General features: G+C 37.1%; 1 long non-coding RNA gene across 1 annotated transcript in view; it reads left to right on the top strand.

Annotated features, from left to right (window-relative positions):
• Nucleotides 1–21,579, top strand: part of LOC130684575 (uncharacterized) — a 241,641-nt gene extending 220,062 nt beyond the window's left edge. Inside the window, exon 4 of the long non-coding RNA XR_008998897.1 lies at nt 21,101–21,579. This is a non-coding gene — a long non-coding RNA (uncharacterized LOC130684575). The remainder of the gene's footprint in view (nt 1–21,100) is intronic.
• Nucleotides 21,580–23,131: the final 1,552 nt, after the last annotated feature.

The following is a 23,131-nucleotide window of genomic DNA, read 5'->3' as shown; positions in this document are numbered from 1 at the left end:
TTCTGTATCCTTTAATAAACTGGTGAGTGTAAGTGCTTCCTGAGTTTTGGGAGCTGCTCTAGCAAATGAAGGAGAGAAGATCATGGGAACCTCTGATTTTAACCAAGTTATCCAGAAGTGGGTAACTGGGGACCAGTTACTTGGAACTGGCATCTGAAAAGGAGAGAGTCTTGTGGGACTGAGCCCTTAAGTGTGGCCAAGATGCTATCTCCAGGTAGATGGTGTCAGAATTGCGTTAAAGTTAAATTGATACTCAGCTGGTGTCACAGAATTGTTTAAAGTGTGACCATCCCCTTCCCACATCTGGTGTCAGAGTGAGTTTTTTTTATTACAGGAGGTGCTGTTATAATCCCATATTTACAGAAGAGAAAACAAAGTCCTTCCTGGAAAGACAGTGTGCCTTGCACAAGGTAACCTCATGAAAGGTGTTAGAGCCAAGGCTTAACTTAGAACTGTCTGTGAGGCCACTGTGTTGGTGGACTGCCTCAATTTATACCATTCCCCACCCAGATCTACCCAAGTCCCACCCCCATTGTCCCCCTGGCCCCTGCACTTGCTCAGCAATTCATGTGATACATGCTTTGAACTGATGCTGTCTCTTGATTTATGCTGAGTTCACCTGTCTCCCTAGTGGATTCTCAGCTTCCCAAAGGCAGGTGTCATTTTAATATGTCATCTTCTCCTCTCAACCCACTACTGATTTGGTGCTTATTAACATTGTCCAATAAGGAGGAGTTATTTTTTCCTTAAAACAACAAAAAATTATTCTCTCACAGTTCTGGAAGCTAGATGTTTGAAATCAGCATCAGTGAGCTGAAATCATGGTGTTGGAAGGGCCAGCACTTCCTGTGGAAGCTCCAGGGCAGAAATTCACCCTTGCCTCTTCCAGTTTCTGGTGGCTGCTGACATTCCTTGACTTGTGGCTACATCACTCCAATACACCTTCTATCTTTTTTTTTTCTTTTGTCTTTCTTTTTTTTCAAATCAACTTTAAAGACTTTATTTATTAAGCACTTTCTGGTTCACAGAAAAAATTAAGATGAAATTTCCCATAGTCTCCTTCCTACATCTGCACAGCCTCTCCCGTTATCAGCATCTCCTGCCAGACTGGTACATTTGTAACAGCTGATGAACCTACACTGAGACATCATAATCATCCAGAGTCCATAGTTAACATTAGGGTTGACATTAGTGTACATTCTATGGATTTGGACAAATGTATAAGGAATGAAACATATCCATTATTATAGTTTCATAGAGTGTTTTCACTGTCCAAAAAAATCTATGCTCTGCTAATTCATGCCCCTTAATCCCTGGCAACCACTCTCTTTTACTGTCTCCATAGTTTTGCTTTTTCCAGAATGTCATATAGATAGAATCATATGGTATGTACCTTTCATATTAGCGTCTTTCACTTAGTAATATGTATTTGTTTCCATGTCTTTTCATGGCTTGATAGCTCTTTTCTTTTTAGCCCTGAAAATAATTTCAATCTTTGGATGCACTGCAGTTTATTTATCCATTCACCCACTGAAGGATGTCTTGGTTGCTTCCAAGCTTCGGCAATTGTGAATAAACCTGCTATAAACTCTATGTTCAGGTTTTGGTGTGGACATGATTCCAACTCCTTTGGGTAAATAACAAGGAGCACAACTGCTGGATCATTTGGGAAGAGTATGTTTAGTTTTGTAAGAAACCACCAAGCTGTCTTCCAAAGAGGCTGTACCATTGTGCATTTCCAGTAGCAATGAGTGAGAGTTCTGGTGCTCCACAACCTCACTAGCATTTCTGTTGTCAGTCTTCTGTATTTTGGCCATTCTAATAGGTGTGTAGTGGTACCTCATTGTTTTAATTTTAATTTTTCTAATGACATCTGATGGGATCTTTTTATAGGAATTTTCTCCCATCTTATCTTCTAGGAGTTTTACAGTTTTGCATTTTACATTTTGGTCTATGACTCATTTTGAGTTAATTTTTGTTAAGGGTGCAAGATGTGTCTCCGATTCACGTTTTTTTTTGCATACAAATATCCAATTGTTCCAGCACCATTTGTTGGAAAGACTGGCTTTGTTCCATGGTTTTGCCTTTGCTTCTTCATAGGCGTTTTTCAGTGTGGAATATTGGGAAGAATGCCAGGTGTGAATCAGGAGTGAGAGCACAAGCCATAGTATTAGATAGACTGGTCTTGAAGTCATACTTAGCCCTTTCTATCTGTAAGGGAAGACACTTAGAGTTGATTATTCATATTGAAGCTGATGATTGTAATGTGTTGGTATGAAATAAATTAGTTTATATATTAAATGTGCTTTTTCAACTGTGGCTCATGAAACACACACCCTAGCCAACACACACAGATCCAGCAAAGATCCCTGTGCTGTGGTGGTTCTCAGTGCAGTATATGAACTAACGGCATTGGCATCATCGGAAACTTCATGGAGGTGCAAAAATCTCTGGACCTGAGTTAGCTATACAGAAACTCTGAGGATGAGGCAAAGCAATCAGTAGTTAAATCAGTCTCCTGGTCATTCTGATGCGCTCCAAAGTGTGAGGCCCACTGCTGTGCGGGAAATCTGTGTGACTTTGGGCATACGACCTCCGTTCTCTGGGAATCAGTTTACTTGCCTATAAAATGTAGCAGCAGATCATATGTTTATTAAGATTTCACTCATCCTGGACAGTCTTTAATTCTACTCTTAAGAGCTGCTAGTAAATTAACGAATAACTCTTATGTGCCAGGCACGTTGTCAGCTGCATGACATATAATATTTCAAATACTCATAGAAGATCTGTAAAATATAGAACTGAGGCTTAGTCCACTTATGCAACTTGTTCAGGGAAACTAAAATAGTTCATTATGAAGTTAGAGCAACAAAGATGCCAGTCTCCAAAGCTGTGGCCTTAAACACTTTGCCACATGGCAGTGAGTGTCAGCATTGCTGATCGGTGTTTTTTTCAGAGCTCATTGTCAGTAACAATGTACCCGGAACTTTGCTTGATAGATTGAACCAAGGCTACTAGTAGAAGTTTCCAGTGGAGAGAAGATGTAAACCAACACCACAATATCCCTGTGTTATAGTGGTAAAGCCCTTCATTCTGTATAGCACTTTTTTTGATTCATGGAACTAAATCTTATTGATATCTTTTTATTTTTTTTATTAAAGTATCATTGATATATAATCTTATGAAGGTTTCACATGAACAATATTGTGGTTTCAACATTAACCAACATTATCAAGTGCTAATTATAAAGCCCCTTAATCCCCTTCTCCTTCCCTCCTTACCCATCCTCCCCAACCTCTTCCCTTTGGTAACTGCTAGTTCCTTCTTGGAGTCGTGAGTCTGCTGCTGTTTTGTTCCTTCAGTTTTGCTTTGTTGTTATACTCCACAAATGAGTGAAGTCATGTGGTACTTGTCTTTCTCTGTCTGGCTTATTTCACTGAGCCTAATACCATCTAGTTCTATCCATGTTGTTGCAAATGGTAGGACTTGTTTCTTTCGTATAGCTGAGTTGTATTCCATTGTGTATATGTACCACCTCTTCTTTATCCATTCATCTACTTATGGACACTTAGGTTGCTTCCATTTCTTGGCTATTGTAAATAGTGCTGCAATAAACATAGGGGTGCATATGTGTTTTCCAAACTGGGCTCCTGCAATCTTAGGGTAAATTCCTTGGAGTGGAATTCCTGGGTCAAATGGTATTTCTATTTTTAGTTTTTTGAGGAACCTCCATACTGCTTTCCACAACAGTTTAACCAATTTACGTTCCCACCAACAGCATTTAAAAAAAAAATTAACATCTCTTCATCTGATGGGATAATGCAAAAATTCAGATATGACCATTTAAATTCTTATTTTAACTTATAATCATTGGAAAACAAAGAAGTCAATTTTAATCACAATTTTTAATACAATAAGGCAAATACAATATTATATCAAATTTCTGTAGGTAAGGCATCTAGAGGTGTTTGCTTGGAAAATTCAGTGATGGTTAATATGCATAGGTTTTTCTTAACATGAGACAAGAAGCGGTCATTTCTCTCCATCATCATCTACGTAGGGTTGACTAGAGTTAGCCAGCTCTTTGACATTTTAAAAATTCATTTCATAGTATATTGTAGATAACTTTGAATGAAAACCAAGAAAACCTGGATTTGAGATTCATTTCCTCTAAGTCTTCATTCCTTATCTGAAAAATGATATTTTCAAAATCCTTGTTTATTTCCCAAGAGTTTAGGGAAAAACAGGTTTTGATAATACTGGGCATAATTGTTATTTATAAGGTATGTAATCTTTTTCAATCTTTAGTAGTTTATGTGTAAAGAATCTACAAGATGGTTATAATGAAACAAGTAATTTTACAGGTATACACAGCACAGTCTTTAGCATAGAGAAAGAGCTAAACACATATTTCATCTAAATGTTAAAATAGAATAAATGGACTTTATGTGCAGCTCTTTCCAGCCTTTGAAAACATTTTACCTTTAATGAAACCTTACCTTCATGCATGTTCATGTTTAAGTTTTCTCATTTAAAAGTTTTAGTAATTTAAAAATGTTTATGTAATGCTTCATCTACACCAGACTGTAGATGCTTGGAAAATGAAGAGCTTACTGGTAAGGGGTGAATCAGACTCATTTATAAAAGTTCAATTATAACAAAGTATGGTAAGTTCCATGATAGAGGGTGTTGAGTGGATGGATTTAACTGTTACATATGTGACATAATTAACAGGATTCAGTAAATATTTAATTGTGGGAGGTGAGGGAGAAGGAGAAACCAAGGATGACCTTCTTGGCTTGGGAAGCTTGACCTAGTGGTCTCATTCAGCGGAATAGAGTTTGAAGAACAGGAGGTTTGCATGGAAAGGTGATGTGTTCAGTGTAGAATGTAATTAGTTTGAGATGTCTTTAAGGCACCCAAATAAAAGTGGCAATTGGTAAATTGATTTATATGACTTGAGCTCCAGAGATAGAGGTTTTAACTTGGGGATTAGGATTTAGGAGTCATTAGCATATAGATAATACCTTTTCCATCTTCATTGTAAGACAGTTACAGAATCCTCTTCAAGGAGAAAATACAGTTGAAATATATAAACCCATGAGCATTTTTTGTTGATATTCAGGGATTCCTCTTTAAATGGACTAGGTAAGCACACTGTTCCAATAATGGAGCCTAAATAAGGTTGATCCATCATTTTTCATCATTCAGATGTGGATTTATATAGGCTCCAGGACACATTCATTCAAAAGAGATGAATTGGAGTCACACATGCCGAAAGAGAAATCCTCACCTTCTCCTTTGAAAAGCGTTCCTTTTATCAACAACTCAGCAATCTGAGGGAAAATAGGGCTTAATAAGCAAGTCATTGTTCAGATGCTGAGGGAGCAAAGTTGGGTCGATATTTTAATTTGAGTCCTACAGTTATGGATGCAGATAGCTTTTGTTGGCACTGTGCTGATTTTTAATAGCCAATACTCAGCACACATTTCATTTTATATCACTTGCTCTTGAAGACCCATTTAATATAAATCCAAAATTGCACTCCTAAAAATCTGAATTTGCAGATGTTGCTAGAGACTTTGATCTCTACACCTATCTCTCATCCTTCACCTCCATCCTGTTCACTCATCTATTTATCCTTTAAAAGTTTTTAATGATATTAAGACATTTAAAATTTATTAGATCCTAAAGATGTAAACATGTCATTTTATTAACTATAATTTTTGGAGACTTTATTTACCATTAAATAACAAAAATAGTAAAATAAAATTAAAAATGGAATTAAATTAATATTTCCATGTTCAGATTTTGCCAAGATGTATCTAGTTTTAACTATTATTAAATTAACCATTTTAAAAAAATGTAACTCCCTCTCTCCCACTCACTCAAGATATAACTGCAGTGAGTATCTTCAGGCATAATTATCTTCTTTTGAATTGTTTTGTGTGGCAAATTTGGAGTGTAATTGCTGGATCAAAGAAACTGTCACTGGAATTTTACAAATGCTACTTTCCAAATGTTTGAACCATTCTGCCACTTACTGATTTTAGGAACAATCATTTTGTAGCTTTCAAGTCCATGTCCTCCCAAAACCCATTTCTCTGTCTTGCTGAGCCCTGGGTTTCTAGGCAAAGTTGCAAATGTTCATTTTAGGTAATTTTACTACACTACTATTACAGTGTACTTATGGGGGATGGAAAGAAAGAATTAGGAATTTTCTTTCATCTGAGATATTATAAATAAAGATAGTATTCAAAATACTTAATTGCTTGTTTGGCATAGACATTGCCCAATCAGGAGTAATGTCTGATGAATCAGAATGCAAGGCAGTAAGAATAACCTATGTCACTGGACTAGTACATCTGGCTGAATATCAGCCCTTGCTAGGCATTATCTGTAGCTAGGGAAACAGAGAATGATTTATATAATTGAGAAACTGTAACTTGGGTTCATTAACTTGTTCTGAGAAACTTTCAACTTAGGTAACTAGTCTTTTCACCATCAACTGCCAACTACCAGAAGCATTAGACACTAAAAAGAAGGGAAATTTGAACAGATACCAAAAATTGAAGAGATGCTCAGTCTTCCTCACAATCAGAGAAATGCAATTCAAAAGAAGTAGATCTCATTTTATACCCATGATTGGCAAAGACTGTACTGTTGAATAACTCCTGGTGATATGATAGCCAAGATATGGAGAAAGTGTAAAACGTTGCCTTGTTTCTGAAGGGCAATCAGGCAACACCTAAAGAAATTAAGTTTGAGTATTAGAGGTCAGTGGACAGACAATGGCAAGAATGTTTATCATGACATAGTTTGACATGGGTACCCATATCCATAGAAATGGGTAATTGAATGTAGTGCATGGATGGAAAACCATATGGACAGATTTAAAAACACAGTGTTGTGTGAAACTATTAATAAACAGAAAGATATCTATAGCACAATGTTACTTATATAAAATAAAATATTTAAAATTAAGCATGATATATGTGTGTATGTATATTTAAAGAGCGATTACAAGTAGATTGCTAAATAAATAGAAATGGCCAAATTGCCCTCCACGTGAAACTTTAGCAAGAACATATGTCAGCAGGATCTTACAAGGAAGGGAAGAGTAGTAGTGACAGGGATGAGGGAGAATACGGTAAATTTCAGTAATCAGGGGCCTAATATGGAAACTTGCGAATAGTGTGCTTTAATCTAAGGAGTGTGATTAACTCAACTATCTGTATCAGAGATCAAAATTGAAAGACAATAAACAAAGGAAGGAAGAAGGCAGCAAGCAAAGAGAGAAAAAGACACAAAGAGAGGTAAATATGAAGACTGGTAGACATAAAGACAGATGCAAAGAAAGGAAATAAGAAAAAAAAATCGAATTTTTTTCCAGGCTGTGGAGTCTACATTAAAATTAAATTTAAAATGCAGCTACAAAGATTTTGTACACAAATAAAAAAGCAAAGCTGGGAAAAATATTTGCAAAATATATTGCAAAAGATTATCATCTTTGGCATATTAGGAAATCTTACAGATTGTCAATCCAAATGCAAAGAACATTTATAGTACAGATGGTTCATAGGAAAAGAATCCTAAATACCTAATAATTGCATGAATATTTGCCTAAGTTTATTTATGATTAAAGCAATCTGAACAAAACCATTAATTAACCTTTTCAATTGGCACAAATTAATAAAGTTTCACAATGCCTACCACTGATGAGTGGAAGGATTCTGGAAATTTCATATACTATTGAAGGGAATATATAACTTATGTAGCTTCATTTAAAGGGCAATTTGGACATATCAATCAAACTTAAAATGTATATTCTCTTCAACTCAGGCACCTTGGGAATTATTCTATATATTATTAACACGTGGAAATATATATATTTATCATCTATGTAACTTGGGCAATTAATTTAACTTTTTATGGGCTCCATTTTCCTCATTTGTAATAGTAAGATCATAATAGTAATTACTTCATGAAGTTGGTATGTGGATTAATGAGTTATTCTATGTAAACAATTTAGAACAATTCCAGTTATATAGTAATAATAATGATGAATATAATGTTAACAATACTACTACTGCTACCACTAGTTGTTTTTTGCAACCTTCATTGTAATACCAGAAAACAACCATTGAATCATTAAATTTTGTCAATAGAATGTCAGTCAAATTAATGATGATCTATCCATCCAATGCCATATTCTATGTGTTAGTGAGATGAAAGATTTCAATGATTAGTGAACAAAGGGAAATGCAGAGTGCATATTCTAAGTCTGCATATATATATGAAAAAGAAAGGATATATGTTATGTATGAGAATATGTAATTGTTGATGAAGTAATTGATGGAGATGGGATGCAAGAGAGATTCTTTAAACTGCTTGAATTCTTAAATCCTTTGTTATTTTTATAATGACAAAAGAACTGTCATAGTAAATAGAAACAGGAAATATTTATTGATATGGAAAACCACTTTCAATATATTCCCAAATGAAAATGGCAGGCTACAAGAGTAAATATTATTCACCCTGCTGTTTGTGTATACATACACACACACACACACACATATAAACATATATATATATATATATACAGCTCTGGAAAGCTATATGCCAACATGTAAACACTGACTATTTCTGGGTAGTGGATTTCTTGAGGTTTTATTTTTACAGATTAAAAAAAATAAAATAAATATTATTTTGACATGAGGCAAACACTTATAGATATTTGCTTTGAAAATTCCTAGCCATGTGAAATTAGTCTATTTAAATAATTTTTTCCAAGCCTTTGTTTGCTTACCTGCAAAACCTGAGGAATCAAATTCAAAACAAATATGCTCATCTTTTGGCAATTTCATCAACTCTTTACAAGTGTTAGTTGCTGATTTTTATTTAAAGCTTTATTATTGTAAACTTGTAGGAGAGCATCATGCTCAGAGATGATTGAAAATGTTTCATAAATTACAAACTAGAACAAAGATCCTGCTGCAATTAATTATTCACTGCATAGCTAGTCCTATTCAGAAGGTATGCCTGTTCCATTAATTCCCTCCGTCATCCTTCCGGCAAAACGTAAATGACCTTAACTACCTCATCAGACTGTGATGGTTCTCTTCTGTTTTCACTCAGCAGTGTCTGAAACAATTCGTTTAACCTATGAGAGGATCAATTAATTTTATCTGAATTAAGTGGATAAGCTTGACTAATCACTGCTTTTATCTAAAATAAATATTTTCATGGCTGTCGTCAACTTCTCCTGTCTTTGGGAAACCTTCAGTTTGGTTCTTTATCATGAGGAGAATGCAAAGTGGATTTGCAAGTGCCCTGGAAGGAGCTCCTGCACAAACTCACCCAAGTTTGGTATTTCTTTTCTTTCTATTCTTTTCTTTCTTTTTTTATTAAGGTATTATTGATATACACTCTTAGGAATGTTTCATATGAAAAACACTGTGGTTACTACATTCACCCATATTATCAAATTCCCACCCGTACCCCATTGCAGTCACTGACCATCAGTGTAGTAAGATGCCACAGATTCACTATTTGCCTTCTCTGTGCTTCTCTGTGTCTTCGCCATGACCCCCCACACAATGTGTATTAACCTAATACCCCTCAATCCCCTTCTCCCTCCCTCCCCACCCACCCTCCCCCACTCCTCCCCTTTGGTAACCTCTAGACCCTTCTTGGAGTCTGTAAGTCTGCTGCTGTTTTGTTCCTTCAGTTTTGCTTTGTTGTAATACTCCACAATGAGGGAAATCACTTAGCACTTGTCTTTCTCTGCCTGGCTTCTTTCACTGGGCATAATATCCTCCAGCTCCATCCATGTTGTTGCAAATGGTAGGATTTGTTTCTTTCTTATAGCTGAGTAGTATTCTATTGTGTATATGTACCATATCTTCTTTATCCATTCATCTACTGATGGACACTTAGGGTTGCTTCCATATCTCGGCTATTGCAAATAATGCTGCAATAAACATAGGGGTGCATATGTCTTTTTGAGTCTGAGAACTTGTATTCTTTGGGTAAATTCCTAGGAGTGGGATTCCCGGGTCAAATGGTATTTCTATTCTGAGTTTTTTGAGGAACCTCCACATTGCTTTCCACAATGGTTAAACTAGTTTATATTTCCACCAGCAGTGTAGGAGGGTTCCCCTTTCTCTGCATCCTTGCTAGCATTCGTTGTTCTTACTCTTTTTGATGCTGGCCATCCTAACTGGTGTGAGGTGATATCTCATTGTGGTTTTAATTTACATTTCCATGATGATTAGTGATGTGGAGTATCTTTTCATGTGCCTGTTGGCCATCTGAATTTCTTCTTTGGATAATTGTCTGTTCATATCCTCTGGCCATTTATTAATTGGGTTATTTGCTTTTTTGGGTGTTGAGGTGTGTGAGTCCTTTATATATTTTGGATGTTAACCTCTTGTCAGATATGTCATCTACAAATATATTCTCCCATACTGTAGGATGACTTTTTGTTCTGCTGATGATGTTCTTTGCTGTACAGAGCTTTTTAGCTTGATGTGGTCCCATGTGTTCATTTTTTTCTTTTGTTTCCCTTGCCCGAAGAGAGGCATTCAGGAAGAAGTAACTCATGTTTATAGTCAGGAGATTTTTGCCTATGTTGTCTTCTAAGAGTTTTATGGTTTCATGACTTACATTCAGGTCTTTGATCCATTTCGAGTTTACTTTTGTGTATGGGGTTAAACAATAATCCAGTTTCATTCTCTTGCAAGTAGCTGTCCAGTTTTGCCAATACCAGCTGTTGTAGAGGCTGTCATTTCCCCATTGTATATCCATGGCTCCTTTATCATATATTAATTAACCATATATGGTTGGGTTTATATATGGGCTCTCTAGTCTGTTCCATTGGTCTATGGATCTGTTCTTGTGCCATTACCAAATTGTCTTGATTACTGTGGCTTTATAGTAGAGCTTAAATTGGGGAGCGTAATCCCTCTAGCTTTATTCTTCCTTCTCAGGTTTGCTTTGGCTATTCTGGGTTTTTTGTGCTTCCATATGAATTTTAGAACTATTTTCTCTCTTTCATTGAAGAATGCTGTTGGTATTTTGATAGGAATTGCATAGAATCTGTAGATTGCTTTAGCAGGATGGCCATTTTGACAATATTAATTCTTCCTATCCATGAGCACGGGATGTGTTTCCATTTATTGGTAACTTCTTTAATTTCTCTCATGAGTGTCTTGTAGTTTTGAGAGTATAGGTCTCTTATTTCCTTGGTTAGGTTTATTCCTAGGTATTTATTCTTTTTGATGCAATTGTGAATGGAATTGTCTTACTGATTTCTCTTTCTGCTAGTTCATCATTAGTGTATAGGAATGCAACAGATTTCTGTGTATTAATTTTGTATCCTGAAACTTTGCTGAATTCTGATATTCTAGCAGTTTTGGAGTGGATTCATTAGGATTTTTTATGTACAATATCATGTCATCTGCAAACAGTGACAATTTAACTTCTTCCTTACCAATCTGGATGCCCTTTATTTCTTTGTGTTATCTAATTGCTGTGGCAAGGACCTCCAGAGTTATTATTGAATAAAAGTGGAGAGAGTGGGCATCCTTGTCTTGTTCCTGATCTTAAAGGAAAGGCTTTCAGCTTCTCACTTTTAAATATGATGTTGGCTGTGGGTTTGTCGTGTATGGACTTTACTATATTGAGGTACTTGCCCTCTATATCCATTTTGTTGAGAGTTTTTATCATGAATGGATGTTGAATTTTGTTGAATGCTTTTTTGGCCCTGATGGAGATGATCATATGGTTTTTGTCCTTCTTTTTGTTAATGTGGTGGATCATGTTGATGGATTTTCAAATGTTGTACCATCCTTGCATCCCTGGAATAAATCCTACTTGATCATAATGAATGATCTTTTTGATGTATTTTTAAATTCGGTTTGCTGATATTTTGTTGAGTATTTTTGCATCTATGTTCATCAGGGATATTGGTCTTTAATTTTCTTTTTTGTGGTGTATTTGCCTGGTTTTGATATTAGAGTGATGCTGGCCTTATAGAATGAGTTTGGGAGTATTCCCTCTTCTTTTACTTTTTGGAAAACTTTAAGGAGGATGGGTATTAGGTCTTCACTAAATGTTTGATAAAATTCAGTAGTGAAACCATCTGGTCTAGGGATTTTGTTCTTAGGTAGTTTTTTTGATTACTAATTCAATTTTGTTACTGGTAATTGTTCTATTCAGATTTTATGTTTCTTTCTGGGTCAGCCTTGGAAGGTTGTATTTTTCTAGAAAGTTGTCCATTTTTTCTAGGTTATCCAGTTTGTTAGCTGGATTTTCATAGTATTCTATGAAACTAATTTTTCATAGTATTCTCTAATAATTCTTTGTATTTCTATGGTGTCTGTAGTCATTTTTCCTTTCTCATTTCTGGTTCTGTTTATGTGTGTAGACTCTTTTTTTTTCTTCATAAGTCTGGCTATGGGCTCATCTATTTTGTTTATTTTCTCAAAGAACCAGCTCTTGCTTTCATTGATTCTTTCTTGTGTTTTATTCTTCTTGATTTTATTTATTTCTGCTCTAATCTTTATTATGTCCCTCCTTCTACTGACTTTGAGCCTCATTTGTTCTTCTTTTACTTGTTTTGTTAATTGTGAGTTTAGACTGTTTATATGGGATTGTTCTTCTTTCCTGAGGTAGTCCTGCATTGCAATATACTTCCCTCTTATCACAGCCTTTGCTGTGTCCCACAGATTTTGTGCTGTTGAATTATTGTTGTCATTTGTCTCCATATATTGCTTGATCTCTATTTTTATTTGGTCATTGATCCATTGGTTATTTAGGAGCATGTTAGTAAGCCTCCATGTGTTTGTGGGCTTTTTTGTTTTCTTTGCATAATTTATTTCTAGTTTCATACCTTTGTGATCTGAGAAGCTGGTTGGTATAATTTCAATCTTTTTGAATTTATTGAGGCTCTTTTTGTGGCTTAGTATATGATCTATTCTTGAAAATGTTCCATGTATGCTTGAGATGAATGTGTATCCTGTTGCTTTTGGATGGAGTGTTCTGTAGATGTCAGTTAGGTCCATCTGTTCTAATACATTGTTCAGTGCCTCTGTCTCTTTACTCATTTTCTCTCTGGTTGATCTGTCCTTTGGAGTGAGTGGTGTTTTGAAGCATCATAAAATGAATGCATTGCATTGTATGTCCCCCTTTAATTCTGTTATTCTGTTAGTATTTGTTTCACATATGTAGGTGATCCTGTGTTGGGTGCATAGATATTTATAATAGTTATATCCTCTTGTGGGACTGAACCCTTTATCATTATGTAATGTCCTTCTTTGTCTCTTGTGACTTTCTTTGTTTTAAAATCTATTTTGTCTGATGCAAGTACTGCAACTTCTGCTTTTTTCTCCCTCAGTTGCATGAAATATCTTTTTCCATCCCTTTACTTTCAGTCTGTGTATGTCTTTGGGTTTGAAGTGAGACTCTTGTAGGCAGCATATAGATGGGTCTTCTTTTTTTATCCATTCAGTGACTCTATGTTTTTTGATTGGTACTTTCAGACCATTTACATTTAGGGTGATTATCAATAGGTATGTAGTTATTGCCATTGCAGGCTTTAGATTTGTGGTTATAGTTCTTCTTTTCTTTTGTTTCCCTTTTGACAGTGCTTCTGTGAAACTGAATTCTCTTTTATCTTGAAACAATTTACTGGATCCTTTTATGATTTAGGCATAGTTAGATATTAGAGTGGAAATTTCAGAATTTATGTCTTCTTGGTGTCTACCTTCTTTTAGAGGACAGTTAAGGTTCTGAAAAGCATCCCTGGGTTGATAAAGCCCTGAGTGCCTTCATACAGATGGTGACTTTCAAGTGCTAATTGACACACTCTGTATATCACAGGATGCCAAGATCACCAATGAGACACCCAAAGGGAAACATCAAAAGCTCCCTCGTTCAAAGGAGCTCCCATACGCTGTTTTTTGGGAGTGCAAATTAGTGCAAATTTTCTGGAGAACAATCTGCCAGTTATCAAAATTTTAAATGCATCTACACTTTTAATCAGCAACTCCATTGCTTAGAATATATTGTGGAGACATACAGGCATAAGTTAGCCAAAACATACTTGGATATTCTTTAAAGTATTATTTGTATTAGCAAAGCAACAGGCAAAACAAAAACTGTTCAATACAGTGTGATTATGATGGAGAAATATCCTTTCCTTAGGAAATGCATGCTGAAGAGGTTAGGAAGAACATAAATAGTACAAAATGTTGATATTGTTAAACTAGGTGATAAATATATGGGTGCTAAAAAATATTCAATGACACTTGTTAAAGACGTTAAGGCAGAATTTGTTCAGGGACACTGGACGTATGTAGGGACCACTGCAAAGTGATTTTATAGTTGGGGAGAGAGAGAGATTGGGCTCAACTCCAACTCCGAATTCAGCATGGGCAAGTCAGAATTGATATCCCAGGAGAAGGGTTCAGGTCCATGGATGGAAAAGTACTAAGAAGCAGCATCAAGGGTAAAGGAGTTTCTGGTTAAACTGACTTAACAGGATTCTTGCTGAAGACAGGCCAGGGTGATCAGACATCCCCTGGGTGTTGGTGGAGGTTAAGGAAACAGATTAGGTATCACGGATGATCAGATGTAGAAGACACTGAGTTTGGGGGTGTTCTTGCTAAAACTAAATTTTACAAGAAGTGCACAGATGGGCCTAGGAGAAGGTTCAGGAGCTTGAATAAAGTTTGACCAAGCAAATAATTTTGTCAGTGTCGATTGTAATATTTATATTTTCCTCCATGTTGAAAACTTTCATTGTAAATAGAAAAGAGATACACTGATAAGACATTGAGTACATAAATTATTGTTTATCTATACAATGATATGTTATGTAGTTATCAAACCAAAAAAAAAGGTAGATCTGTTTTGATTGTGTGAAAGTAAATATTAGATATATTTTCAAGTTAAAATGGTAAATGGTGGAAAAGTATTCATACTATGATCCATGTAGAGGATTAAAAAATATTCCTTTAAAGTAAGACCTGGAGCTGTGATGGAATAGCTTGCAGAAAGCAAACTCTCACTGAGAATGATTAGAAAACTGGATAAGTTATTGTGAAATGGTGAAAAGGGGTGTACTGCTTTCCTAGATTGCTCTAAGAAATTACTACAAACTTGGTGACTTAGAATATCTGAAATGTATTCTCTCCCAGTTATTGTGATCAGAAGTCCAAAATTGAGGCACCTGTAGGGCCATCCTCCCTCCAAAGGCTGTAGAGAGGAATCCTTCCAGTCTCTTCCAGCTCTGGTGGTTCCACATATTTCTTGGTTTGTGGCCACATCACTCTAATCTCTGCATCCACCTTCATGTGGTCTTTTCTTTCTGTGTCTTTCCCTCTTCTGGCTCTTATAAAGACACTTCCCCACCCACATAAACCAGAATGCTCTCCTCTAGATCCTTAACTTAATTACATCTGCAAAGATTTTTTTCCAAGGGTCACATTTGCAGGTTTTGAGCTTTAGGACATAGACATATCTGTTTGGGGGCCATCATTCAATCGATTATAGGAAAGTTATAAAAACTTGTGATCTTTCATAGCTATAAATACTGTGTCATGTTTTTCTGTCTTTGAGGTGTAGGTCCTTTGAGGCATGTGTTCATAATAGATGCTTGTTTTATAAAAATAATAATAATAATTCAATGTATAGCCTTCTTTGTCGATTAACTTCTGTACTGCTGCTAAAAATTCTTCTGTGGCTTTTTCATTTGCACTTTGACTTTGCCTGAGAGATGAGGGCTTTGGGAGTTGCAGCGTGTTTGAAACCACCACAGCAGGCAGTACTCCAGGAAAAGGAGTGGCTCCAGCAGGCTTTAGCAGTTTCTGTTTAAGGTCTTTGTGTGCACATGGTGCTTTCCTTTTCATCATGAGAAAGGTTGGTCATGATGTTTTTACTGTTTGGATTTTAATCCATATGCTAAACAATCTTTTCATTTCTTTTATTTCTTTAGGCTTTGTTCTTACTGACTTCACTGTATTTGAAGTTGTTCTAGTCTTTCTAAACAGTAAAAGACTTTAATTTTCATGATGTTGCTCTAGTGGTCCAAATGTGGATCCCTATATGACTATTGCTCATAATGCCTTGTTATATCTAGCTTCTCCTCAATGTTAAAACTTCTTTTTTGTAGACCCTACTTGGCACTTGTGAACATGTTTGAGATGTTGAATATGTACGTGTGTTTAATATAGCAAGTTCAGAAATGAAAAAGAACAGCAAAGTGCAGCCTTGTAGAATGATACATGAGGTGAACCAAGAAAGCCGGTAGGTTTGTGAGGGATGGGCAGGTGTATGCTTTATGTATTTCTTTCCTGGATTGCTGTTAAGAAATTACCACAAACTCGGTGGCTTAAGATATCTGAAATTTATCCTCTCACAGTTATGACTCGGTTTAACTGCATGCAATTTTGTGTTTTCTCATGGGCAAAGTTGCACATAGGGAAGCATAAAATTTGCATTATGCATTATAAAAAAAACATTCCAGTTGCTCTCTAATACATCAATCATGTTGGAATACATTTTTGTTTTTAAAACAAGCATTCTAGAAGAACCCTTCTGTACCAGTATGGTCACAGCAACATTATCTGTAAGAGCCCTGTGCTTGAAACTACCCAAGTGTCCATCAACAGTAGAATGGATATATTTTTGTAGGCACACAATAGAATACTGTATAGCAATGCAGATGAGCAATCCACACTATACACAGAAATATGGCTGCATTTCACAAAGATAAAATTGAGCAAAAGACAACATACATAAGAATGTATATGCTGAGTGATTCCACTCATATATAATACAAAAACAGGCAAATAAAATTTAATTTTGTAGTGTTATGAGATGAGTCAGGCTAGTGGCTACCCTTGGGGTTAAGGAGGGGTGAGAGGACTTCTATGGTGCTGGTTAAATGTGTGTTCATTGTGAAAATTTATTTAGCTGCACACTTCAGGATGTGCACTTTCTGTGTGCATATTATACCTCAGTAAAAAATCTTTTTAAAAGTCTATGAAAATAAGAAGAAAATGGCAACTGGCTCTGAACTCAAACTAATAGGATTTGAACAGTAGTTCTAGCATTTACTAATAGTATGACACTGGGCAAGTAACTTAATTCCCTTATGTCTCACTTTCCCCACTTGTGCCATTAGGGAAGAAGAATACTTTATGGGGATGTTGCAAAGATTAAGTGAGTTAAAAATGTAAAGCACTTAGAGCAGTACCTAGTACATCCTGTGTGCCGATGGAACATTTGGCACTATTCACTCTGTTTGGGAAACTACATATTTTTTAAAATTACATACTGGCAATATCTTTCCATGTCTGACTATTTCTTGAAGTCTTAAGTATATAAGAGAGCCCTCTGATTTCCAGAAATGTGCCCATTCCTATTGTTGAAACATTTAAAATTGGATGATGAAGGAGATCATATCTTGGGACTATGACCCTATTCTTATCTAGGTATGTAGGTGCTATTTCTTTGGTTTTGTTTCCATGCACTCTATGTGTGTTCCCTCTCCCTGCTTTGTATTGTGGCCCATTTATGTTCATGGGTTGCTATTTTTCATTCTACTTTCTCCAAATTCATCTAATTTTCAGTGATTAGGTGACTTTGGTGCCAGTTTATTATTGTTAAATTTATATTCTGTTTGTAACATTCCATTTTTGTTCCTTCTATTCACAAAGTATTTTGGCAAAGACCTTCTTTCCCTACCTATAGTTAGAGCTACCTTTACCCTTAAATTTATGTTTCCCGGTTTTCCATGTGTACTCTCGTTCTTTTACGCCAAGAACTCTCACCTACTTGTACTTTTATCTTGATTTATCTCTGAGTTAGTATAACTTTTAAAAGGGAGGACTACTAGTAGAATATTTATGTCCTCTTGTGTATATAAAAATACATTATTGTCTTAAAAGTACCCAAAGTATAATAGTATAATGTAGTTGGTTATCAAATTCTTGGGTCATAGGTTTTCTTCAAACCTCTGTAATTACTTTTGGTCCATTTTTCTTCTGACATTTGATTTTTCTTTGTCTTCCTCAATTGTCTAGGAAGCCCCTATCAAATTAATGCTGAAGAGACAGGAGGTGTATCTGGACCTATATGCTTCAGGCTCTCAGAAACATCTTGTTCCTGGGTGACAGAACTCAGCCTGCACAACTTGAGTGTGCAATAATATATATGTGCATTTGCTGCATCCATTGGCCTGTCGTCTTTTGAATTCTTGCCTCTAGTTATAGCTTTCAAGGTCACTCCTAGCTAACTCTGCTCCTTAGCCTCCCCCTGCCCTCACATTAGGTCCTCTTGAGCAAAGGAACAGAAATTCTTATTTCCTCTCACATATTCTCCTAGAAGAATAAACTGCTCAAGTTTGCAGAATAAAGGAAAATTTCTCAGTAAAAGAAAAACCCTCTACCTAGCAGAAAGTACTGCAATCACCCCATTTGTCATGTGGAAAAGTAAGATTCAGAAAGGTTAATTCTTTGCCCAAGGATAGGGTGTGGCAGAACCAGTACATGGGCATGGGAGAGACAGAGAACTTCTCAGAGATGGGAGAGCAGGAGAAAGCCCCAGCAGAAGCCAGGGGAGAATTCTACAGGTTCAGAGGCCAGCGAAGGCACAGCCTGACCTGAACATTCAGGCCCCGTGTTGCGGAGGCTCGGACTTGGCTGGGCACACAGGGCAGCAAGGATAAGAACAAAGATGGGGCATCGTGTCCAGGGCATTGTGAAGCTTGAATGGCAAGGGAGAGTGTGCTATGGGGCCAGGGCCTGCATCTGCTGGGGCTGCCAGCCACCATCACCATGGCCATACTAAGGGATGTCTCTGGACTGAAGCTCATGTGGACTTGGAGCTGCAGGTCTCCCTGGAAGATCTCAGGCCACACACTGGGCTTTCCATGAGATGTGAGAGGAAGGTTTCTGGGTCCAGGGTTGACTGTTGCCCGTAGCAGGGCTTGAGCACCTCTCTCCAGGCTGTGGAGTCACTACAGCCAGAGGGAGGGTGGGGAGCCCCTGTAGAAGAGCTCTAGAACTGGAGGAGGGTAGGTCACAGTTCTGCTGGAAAGTGATGCACGCCTGTAACAGAGAGTAACAGAACCAAGAGATGCACAGGAATGCTGCTCAAGGAGGGCAAAGTGGCTCTTGAGTCCCCATCCCTTGCCCGCTCATCTAGCCATCTTCTTGGCCCTGTGATGGGGGAGGAAACAGAGGAAGCAAGAGGCTCTGAGTGTCCATAGTATATCTGGCACTCCTGGTCTTCATGTCCAGATCTGTCTCAGTTCAAATTTGGCTCCACATGTGTTCTCAGACGCACCTCTGCCCACCCCAGAGGCACCAGGAAAGTTGCTGGATGACCTCTGTGGCTCTGAATTCCTGACCAGGTCTCCCAAGTTAGGATAAGGTCCCCAGCTCCCTCACCTCTCTCAGGCAGGGTCCTCCTTGTAATCCCCAGTGGAGTGCCTTCAGAGACACTCCGAGATAAGGACACTGAGAGAGGAGGCAGAACCTGTAATGAGATACCTCACAGAGCCCTGTCCTCACCCAGACGCACGAAAACCAAAGCAGACACCCCAAGTGCATATGCTGACACCCAAAGTCATCAGTTTCATCCTCCTGTTTTCTAGGTGTTTCACAGCAGGGATCCAAAGGCAATGAGGGAAATAAAATCTTCGACAGCAAAGCACACTTTGGAGGCTCTTTGTAGTGCATTGTGTGCAAGCGTGGTGCCATTGTCACCACCCCATGGAGCACAGGGGAGCGCAGTGGTCTGGAGCTCTCAAAAGAGCACAACACTTCTGCCTGCCTTGATCTGCAGGCTCTGGCTCTGGCTCCAGGTGGGGATCCTGGCTCAGACTGAGGGCTCTGAGCTATAGGTCATGGGCACTATTTGTGATGGGGGCTTCTGGGCCTGGATCTGGGCTTAGTTCGCTTTCCTGAACTCTGGCTTCCAGGGATCTGAGCTGAGTTTTCTGAGCTTTGTCCCTGGGGCTCTTCTGTGTTGCAGGGTTTAGATTTTATCTGGTCTTCTCACTCTTGCCTCTTTTTTCTATGATGTGCTTCCTTGGTTATATTCTGAGATGCTACAATAGAACTTAGGGTTTTTGTGTTTTGGGCTGTTCCCTACCTCATGGACTGGGGATCTGTTTCTGTCCTCTCTCCTGGAGTCCTGGGCTCAGGGCTCATGCTTTCAGGCCTCTTGTTTTGGCTCTGGGGTCTGGGCCTGGCCCTGGGCTCAAGGATGTGTCCCATCTTTACGGAACTCAGTTATCTGGTGTGGAAAGAAGGTGATGAGCCATGGCATAAAGCAAGGACTGTGACAACAGCTGGATCAGCACCTGTTAGGCAGGTAGGAGACAAAAGTATTATTCATCTCCTTGGCCTTGACTGTAAGTGCTGGCTTCCCCCTGGGGCATCTGTGTTATCCTGAGATCAATCCCTCATCAATTCTATTACCTCATTCTAAAATCTCACAGACTGAAGGTTAAAGAGTCCATCTGGTCCATACAAGGAGCATCCTCAGGGGCTGCCCCAGACCTGCAGGCCTAGCTAGATAGGAGTTGGGGACAGGAGATGAGGAGGAGTTGGGGACAGAGTTGTGGCTCACAGGGATTCCCTACATCTTGCATCTAATTGTACACAGGGGGCTGTCATTAACATTATTGAATTAGTCAGTAAACAAATGAACAGAGAAATGCTTAGAAAGACTTGGAAAGAAAAAAGAGGACAGAGACAAAAACGTAAGGATAGAGAATAAACTAGGAGCAGGCAGCTGCCCCCAGGTGTGAAGCCAGTGTGTGGGGGTTCACCCAGGTATCCTGGAGGAAGGGGAAGAAACGGACGTCCTTGCCACGAACTTTCCATTTGGATTCACTGGATATCCTGAATTTGTGAGTGGAGGGGAGGAAGGAGACAGCCTGACAGCCAAAGAGGCTGTGAGTGTAGGGGAGTGACCCATGTTCCAGGACTGGGGAACAAATGCTCCCTGAAAAATGCTCAGTCTAGATCATCACATGCAAAAAGCTCTGGTTTAATTGCATTTCTGTTATTTTTTGTCTCAGATCTGCACATTCTGTCTGGAGATGATGGAGTTTCATTTGGCCTCCTTCACTGTAAACCAATGGTCATATGTTTCAGACAAGGAACAGAATTTGGCTCTGAGATGAAGAGAAGAGATAAATTTATCTTCTTTTTCCAATCTGCATGCTTTTTATTTCATTTTCTTGACTAACTGCCCTAGTTAGAACTTTCAGTACAATTCTGAATAAAAGTGGTGGAATAGTACATCCTTTAATTTGTCTGATCTTTAGGGAAAAGCATTCAAATTTTTACTATTAGGTATGATACTAACTGTGGAGTTTTCATAGATGCCCTTTACAAAGTGAGAAAGTTCTTTTCTATCCTAGTTTGCTGAGTGTTTTTTAATATTAAAAGGTGTTGCAATTTGTCAAATGTTTTTTTCTCTATGTTTGAGGTGATTGTTTTTTGTCCTTAATTCTGTTGATGGGATATATTATATTAGTTGATCTTTGAATGTTAAACTGACTTTGCATTCCTGGAATAAATCCCATTTGGTTATGGTATAATTTTTCTTTAATGTTACTGAATTTGCTATAGTAGTATCTTATTGAGGATTTGTGTCAGTATTTATATAATAAATACAGGTTTGTACATTTCTTTTCTTGGGATGTCTGTGTGTGATTTTGGTATCAGGGTAATACTAGCCTAATGAAACTCCTCTTTGGAAGAGTTTGTGAAAAACTGGTATTAATTCTTTTTTATATATTTGGTAGAATTTACCAGTGAAGTCATCTGGTCCTGGCATTTTCTTTGTGGTTTGTGTTTTAATGCTAATTCAATCTCTTTACTTGTAATAGGTCTATCCAAATTTTGTATTTTTTCTTGAGTCAGTTTCTATTGTTTGTATCATATTAGGAATTTGCACATTTTGTCTAAATTTTGTAATCCATTGGCACACAATTTTGCATAGTATTTCATTATAACCCTCTTTATTTCTGACAGTTTAGTAGCAGTAGCAATGTCCTCTCTTTCACTTCTAATTTTATAAATTTTAGTGTCCTTTCTTTTTATATTGGCCAGTCTAAAGTTTATCATTTTAGATCTTAACAAATAACAAACTTTTGTTTTAAAGTGTTTCTCTATATTTCTTTCCTTCTGATTGCTTTAGATTTAGTATGCTCTTCTTTTTCCAGTGTCTTAAGTTAGAATGTTGAGATCATCTTTCTTTGAGATGATCTGAAATAATCTTTTTTAAATATAGGAATTCACAGTTATAGAGTTCCTTCTAATTTCTGCTCTAATTGCATCAATTAAATTTTGGTGTGCTGTGTCTTTGTTTTCATTCATATCAAAGTAACCTCTAATTTTCCTTATGAATTCTTCCTTGACCAACTAATTGTTTGAGAATGTGTTTTTATATGTTAATATATATGAAATTTTCAAAGTTCTCTCTGTTACTGCCTCCCAATATTGCAAAAAACATACTTGTATGTTTTTGATAATTTCAAATTTATTAATGTTTGCTTTATGGTCTAGCATATAGGCTATCCTGGAGAACAGTCCATGTATACTTGAGAAGAATTTATATTCTGCTGTTATTGGGTGGAGTATGTTGTAAATATCTGTTAGGTCTGTATAGTTTTTTTCAGGTTCTATTTCCTTGGTGATCTTTTGTCTATTTGTTCTACACATTATTGAAGGTGGAATAGTGAAATCTTCAACTATTATTATTAAATTGTCTATTTCCCCTATGTCTCATAGTTGATCTGTACATGTTCCTGAAAACATCATAGAGACAGCTCTCAACCCTAGGTAAATAAGGCAAGCCCAGCTCTCTGGTTAGGATTACCAGATTTAACAAATAAAAATACAAGATGCTAGTTAAATTTGAATCATTCTAATGGCTTATGCATATGCACATTGAGATAAAATTAAAATGTCACATGGGAATATTTAAATTAAAAACTATTCATTGTTCATCTAAATTATAAATATCTAAATTACATAACACTTTTATTATATTTCCTTGATGTTCCAACTCTCTTTAATAGTTCTCTGGCAGAATTTGATTA

Source organism: Manis pentadactyla, chromosome 8 (assembly GCF_030020395.1).
Source record: "Manis pentadactyla isolate mManPen7 chromosome 8, mManPen7.hap1, whole genome shotgun sequence".
Taxonomy (NCBI): domain Eukaryota; kingdom Metazoa; phylum Chordata; class Mammalia; order Pholidota; family Manidae; genus Manis; species Manis pentadactyla.
This window is presented reverse-complemented; position numbering and strand designations above follow the sequence as displayed.